Genomic DNA, 6,000 nt, shown 5'->3' on the forward strand with positions numbered 1-6,000 from the left:
CACTGAACCAGATATTAAGTACATTAATAAAAGAGTTCAGTGCATTAATATGTTAAGCTTGACCAATAATTATGTTCTTCCCAATGTAAAAAATAATATAAACAGAGCCATTTAAAAATGGTCAGAGCCCTGGCCAGTGTTTCTCAATGGCTAGAGCAGCAGCCTACGCATCAAAGTGTCGCGCGTTTGATTCCCCGCAAGAGCACATACCTGGGTTACAGGTTGGATTCCCTGCCCTGATCAGAGCATGTACAGGAAGCAACCAGTCGATGTGTCTCTTACACATTGATTTCTGTCTGTCTGTCTATCTCTTTCCCTCTCCCTCCCTCCTTCCACTCTAAAAATCAATGGGAAAAATATAATAATAATAAATAAGATAAAATGGAGTCAGAACTGCCATCCCAGAGAAGTTCCCGACATGCCTTACCCCTCAAACCTTTGGAATGTTAAAACTGGGCAAAATAACCTTTGGACTAGGCCTAATACAGCACTGTGTCCCAAACAACTGTTTGCAAAGATAGCAAGAAAACATATGACTACATGACTGAAAATTAAAGATGTCCTTTAGAATTAGTATCACTATGTTAGCTTATCTGCACCTATAGAAATTTCTTCCTTGCATTCATATAATTATTCCCCTTCCCCTTCTCATCAATACCTCATGCCTTTGCCCCCTAATCTAAATATTGGGTTTCTAACTGAATCTGTACTTAAAGAGTAGCTATTCTTTTGGATCTCAAATAAAACTTTGTGCCTCTCACTTTAGCCTTTTATTTTTAGGTTAACAACTACTTAGCCTAGCACCCACACACATATTCTATCTCCCCATAAATTCTTCAGATTTCAAAAAGCAAAATACTGTAGTTCTTTCGTTGTCTAAGCTTTCTCCTGGTTTGACTTTTATTCGCCCCCTGGGACATGTTGGGATCTGACAACAGGTGGATTGGAAAACATGGGTCAACTGCCTTTGCAGGACAATACCCACAGACGTGGGCATTTCAGGGTCTTCCAGCAAGGGACACAGGAGCTGCTTCACTGTCAAGACAAATACTAAGGGGTAGGACTCAAAGGAATCTAGTTCCTTCCATCCTTCCATGTGTCCCCATCCCAACGATCAAGGGCTGACTCTTTTCCAACCAATGCCTTAACTTTTCCAGAAGAGACATGGTTACAAACCAAATGGACAATGTAATCCATAAAATTGTGGACTCGAACTCTGCGTTTGATTTTCAACTCTCGGCTGCATGGCTCCAAAAGATAAGGGATACAGCCGTCATACACATCCCTAATTTTCAGGCTATACCTTGACCTGAAAATACAAACATCTGAGATTGTATTTCTCTTTTTTTTAAAGCTTCCCAGACAAAAACAAACAAACAAACAAAAAGGCTAAGGGAATATATTTGCACCAAACCAGCACTACAAGAAATGTTAAAAGGACTGCTGTAATTAGTAGGAGAAATAGGAAGAAAAATAAAATCACAATAAACAAAAATGGCAATAAATAAGTACATATCAATAGTCACCTTAAATGCAAATGGATTAAAAGCTCCAATCAAAATACACAGAGTAGCGGATTGGATAAGAGAGCATGACTCATCTATATGTTGTTTACAAGAGACCTACCTCACAACAAAAGACTCACATAGGTTGAAAGTGAAGAGATGGGAAAAAATCTTAGAAGCAAATGGAGAGGAAAAAAAAGCTGGGGTAGCAATACTCATATCCAATAAAATAGACTTCAAAATGAAGGCCATAACTAGAGACAAAGAAGGCCACTACATAATATTGAAAGAATCTATCCAACAGAAAGATATAACCTTGATAAATATATATGTACCCAATATAGGAGCACCAAAATATATTTTAAAACTTTTGGAGGACTTCAAAGGAGAAATCAACAGCAATACAATCATAGCAGGGGACTTCAACACCCCGCTGGCATCACTGGATAGATCCTCTAGACAGCCACTCGATGTGTCCCTTTCACATCGATGTTTCTCTCTTTCTCACCCTCCCACTCTAATTGAACACAATATCGAAAAAAATGTCCCTGAGCGAGGATTAGGAAAAAAAAAAAAAAACAAGAAAAATTCCTAATTGACTATCTAATCCAACAACTCAAAGAACTAGAAAGTAAACAAAAAGAAACACCCAGAGCAAGTAGAAGGAAAGAAACAGTAAAGATCAGAGCAGAAACAAATGACATAGAGACCAAAAAACAAAAACAAAAAAGCACAATTCTAAAGATCAATGAAACAAAGAGTTGGTTCTTTGAAAAGATAAATGAGATTGATTAGACTCACCAAGAAACAAAGAGAGAACCCAAATAAACAAAATCAGAAACAAAAGAGGTGAAATAACTGACACCACAGAAATACAAAGGGTCGTTAACAAACACTATAAACAATTATACAACAACAAATTAGACAAATTTCTAGAAGCACATAGTCTCTCTAAACTGAACCAGAAGAGATAGAAAACCTGAATAGGCCAATAACAACTAAGGAAATTGAAGATGTAATCAAGACTCTCCCAGCAAAGAAAAGCCCAGGCCCTGATGGTTTCACTGGAAAGTTTTACTGAACATTGAAAGAAGAACTAGTACCCATTCTCCTCAAACTATTCCTAAAAATTCAAGAAGAAAGACTTCCAAACTCATTTATGAGGCCAGCATAATTCTAATTTTCAAACCAGACAAGGACACTACAAAGAAAGAAAACTACAGGGCAATAGCCTTGATGAACATACATGCCAAAATCCTTAACAAAAGATTAGCAAATTTAATCCAGCAATATATTAAAAAAATTATTCACCATGACCAAGTGGGATTCATCCTAGGGATGCAAGGCTAGTACCATATTCTCAAATCAGTGAATGTGATACACCACATAAACAAAATGAAAGATAAGAACTATATGATCATACATATCAATAGATGCTGAAAAGCATTTGACAAAATCCAGCACCCATTCTGATAAAAATGCTCAGCAATGTGGGAATAGAGGGATCATATCTTGACATAATAAAGTTCAATATGAAACATAATATGAAAAACCTATACAGCCAACATTATACTCAATGGGCAAAAACTTAAGCATTTCCCTTAAGAACAGGAACAAGACTGAAATGTCCACTTTCACCACTCTTGTTTAACATAGCAGTGGAAGTCTTAGCCACAGCAATTAGACATGAACAACAAATACAAGAAATCCAAATGGAAAAAGAGGAAATAAAACTGTCATTATTTGCAGATGATATGATATTGTACATAGAAAACCCTAAAAACTCCATAAAAAATTTACTAAATTTAATACACAAATTTGGCATGGTAACAAGATACTTAACATAAGAAAATGATGGGGAACTCTGCCCAGGAAAGTAAGACTTGACAGTGGTATTTATTTATTTATTTATTTATTTATTTATTTATTTATTTATTTTTAATCCTCATCCGAGGACATTTTTCCATTTTTTGTACAGACAGAGTGGGAGGGAGAGAGAGGTGGAGAGAGAGAGGGAAACATCGATGTGAAAGGGACACATCGAGTGGCTGCCACCTGTACGACCAACCAGGGCCGGGGACAAACTGCAACCGAGGTACATGCCCTTAGTGGGAACCGAACCCGGGTCTCTCCAGACCGCAGGCAGACGCTCTAACCACTGAGCCAAACCGGCCAGGGCTTGACAGTGGTATTTAACATGGGCCCTCCCATGCTCATCCAAACCCAGGAGAGGGAGCCACAAATGCCAGAATTGCAATACCCACAGGGAAAATTTGGCAGGCTCAAAAACCCACTGTATAGCCAAAATGGTGAAACAAAGAAACAAATGCCAAATGAAAGAACAAGAGGCCTCTATTAAAGATGAGATAAATGAGGAGCAGTTAAGCAAGTTAACAGAGCTAGAATTCAGAGCCAAGATCTTGAGGAAGCTCAACAGCATGAGTAAGGACATCAACCCCATGAGTAAAGACTTGGAAATGTTGAAAATCAACCGACTGGAAATTAAAAAACCACCAAGAAGAAATGAAGAATTACATATCAGAAATAAAGAACACATTGGAAGGTCTAAACAGCAGAGTGGAGGAAGCTGAGGACCGGATCAGTGAATTAGAAGACAGGGTAGAAAAAAATCAACCAATCAGAAAAACAAAAGGAAAAAATAATTGAAAAACAGGAAGAAAGTTTAAGAGAACTGTAGGACAACTGGAAATGTAGTAATATTCGCATCATAAGAGTCCCTGAAGAAGAAGAAAATGAGCAGGATTCGAGAATATATTTGAAGAAATAGTGACAGAAAACTTCCGTAATTTGGTGAAGGAAGAAGGCATTCAAGTTCAAGAAGCACAGAGAGTCCCAAGTAAGAAGAACCCAAACAGGCCCACACCAAGACACATAGTAATTAAAATGCCAAATGTTAAAGACAAAGAGAGAATCCTAAAAGCAACAAGAGATAAGCAACAGGTTACCTACAAAGGAAACCCCATAAGGCTCTCAGCTGACTTCTCACAAGAAACACTACAGGCCAGAAGGGAATGGCATGAAGTAATCAAGGTCATGAAAAACAAGGATCTGAATCCAAGACTACTCTACCCAGCAAGGCTATCATTCAAAATAGAAGGTCAAATAAAGAGCTCCCCAGACAAAAAAAAGGCTAAGGGAATACATTAGCACCAAACCAGCACTGCAAGAAATGTTAAAAGGACTGCTGTAATTAGCAGGAGAAATGGGAAGAAAAATAGAACCACACTAAACAAAAATGGCAATAAATAAGTACATATCAATAGTCACCTTAAATGTAAATGGATTGAATGCTCCCATAAAAACACACAGAGTAGCTGATTGGATAAGAAAGCATGACTCATCTATATATTGTTTACAAGAGACCCACCTCACAACAAAAGACTCACATAGGTTGAAAGTGAAGGGATAGAAAAAAATCTTCCAAGCAAACGAAAAGGAAAAAAAGCTGGGGTAGCAATAGTTATATCTGATAAATTAGATTTCAAAATGAAGGCCATAACTAGAGACAAAGAAGGCCACTACATAATACTGAAAGGATCTATCCAACAGGAAGATATAACCTTGATAAACATATATGCACCCAATATAGGAGCACAAATAATAAAGTCTGGAGGACTTCAAAGGAGAAATCAACAGCAATACAATCATAGCAGGGGACTTCAACACCCCGCTGACATCACTAGATAGATCCTCTAGACAAAAAATTGACAAGGATACAGAGACTAAATGATGCACTAGAGCAAATGGATTTAATAGATATCTACAGAGAATTATACCCCAAAACTAAAGAATTTACATTCTTCTCAAGTGCACATGGGACATTCTCAAAGATAGATCACATGTTAGGACACAAACTAAGTCTCGACAAATTCAAGAAGACTGAAATCATATCAAGCATTTTCTCAGATCACAATGGCATGAAACTAGAAATCAATTGCAACAAGAACATGCAAAGACATTTGAACACATGAAGGCTAAATAGGATGTTATTAAACAATGAATGGGTTACCAAGGAGATCAAGAAAGAAATTAAAAATTTCTTGGAAACCAATGAAAATGAACACACAACAACACAAAATCTATGGGATGCAGCAAAAGCAGTTCTGAGAGAGAAGTTCATAGCACTACAGGCCTACCTCAAGAAACAAGAAAAATTTCTAATAGACTATCTAACCTCACAACTTAAAGAACTAGAAAGCAAAAAGAAAACCCCAGAGCAAGTAGAAGGAAGGAAACAGTAAAGATCTGAGCAGAAATAAATGACATAGAGACCAAAAAAAAAAAAAAACAATTCAAAGGATCAATGAAACAAAGAGCTGGTTTTTTGAAAAGATGAACAAGATTGATGGACCCTTAGCTAGACTCACCAAGAAACAAAGAGAGAGAACCCAAATACACAAAATCAGAAATGAAAGAGGAAAAGTAACAACTGACACCACAGGAATACAAAAGATCGTTAACAACTACTATGAAC

Source organism: Molossus molossus, unplaced genomic scaffold (genome assembly GCF_014108415.1).
Source record: "Molossus molossus isolate mMolMol1 unplaced genomic scaffold, mMolMol1.p scaffold_m16_p_7, whole genome shotgun sequence".
In the NCBI taxonomy this organism is placed as follows: domain Eukaryota; kingdom Metazoa; phylum Chordata; class Mammalia; order Chiroptera; family Molossidae; genus Molossus; species Molossus molossus.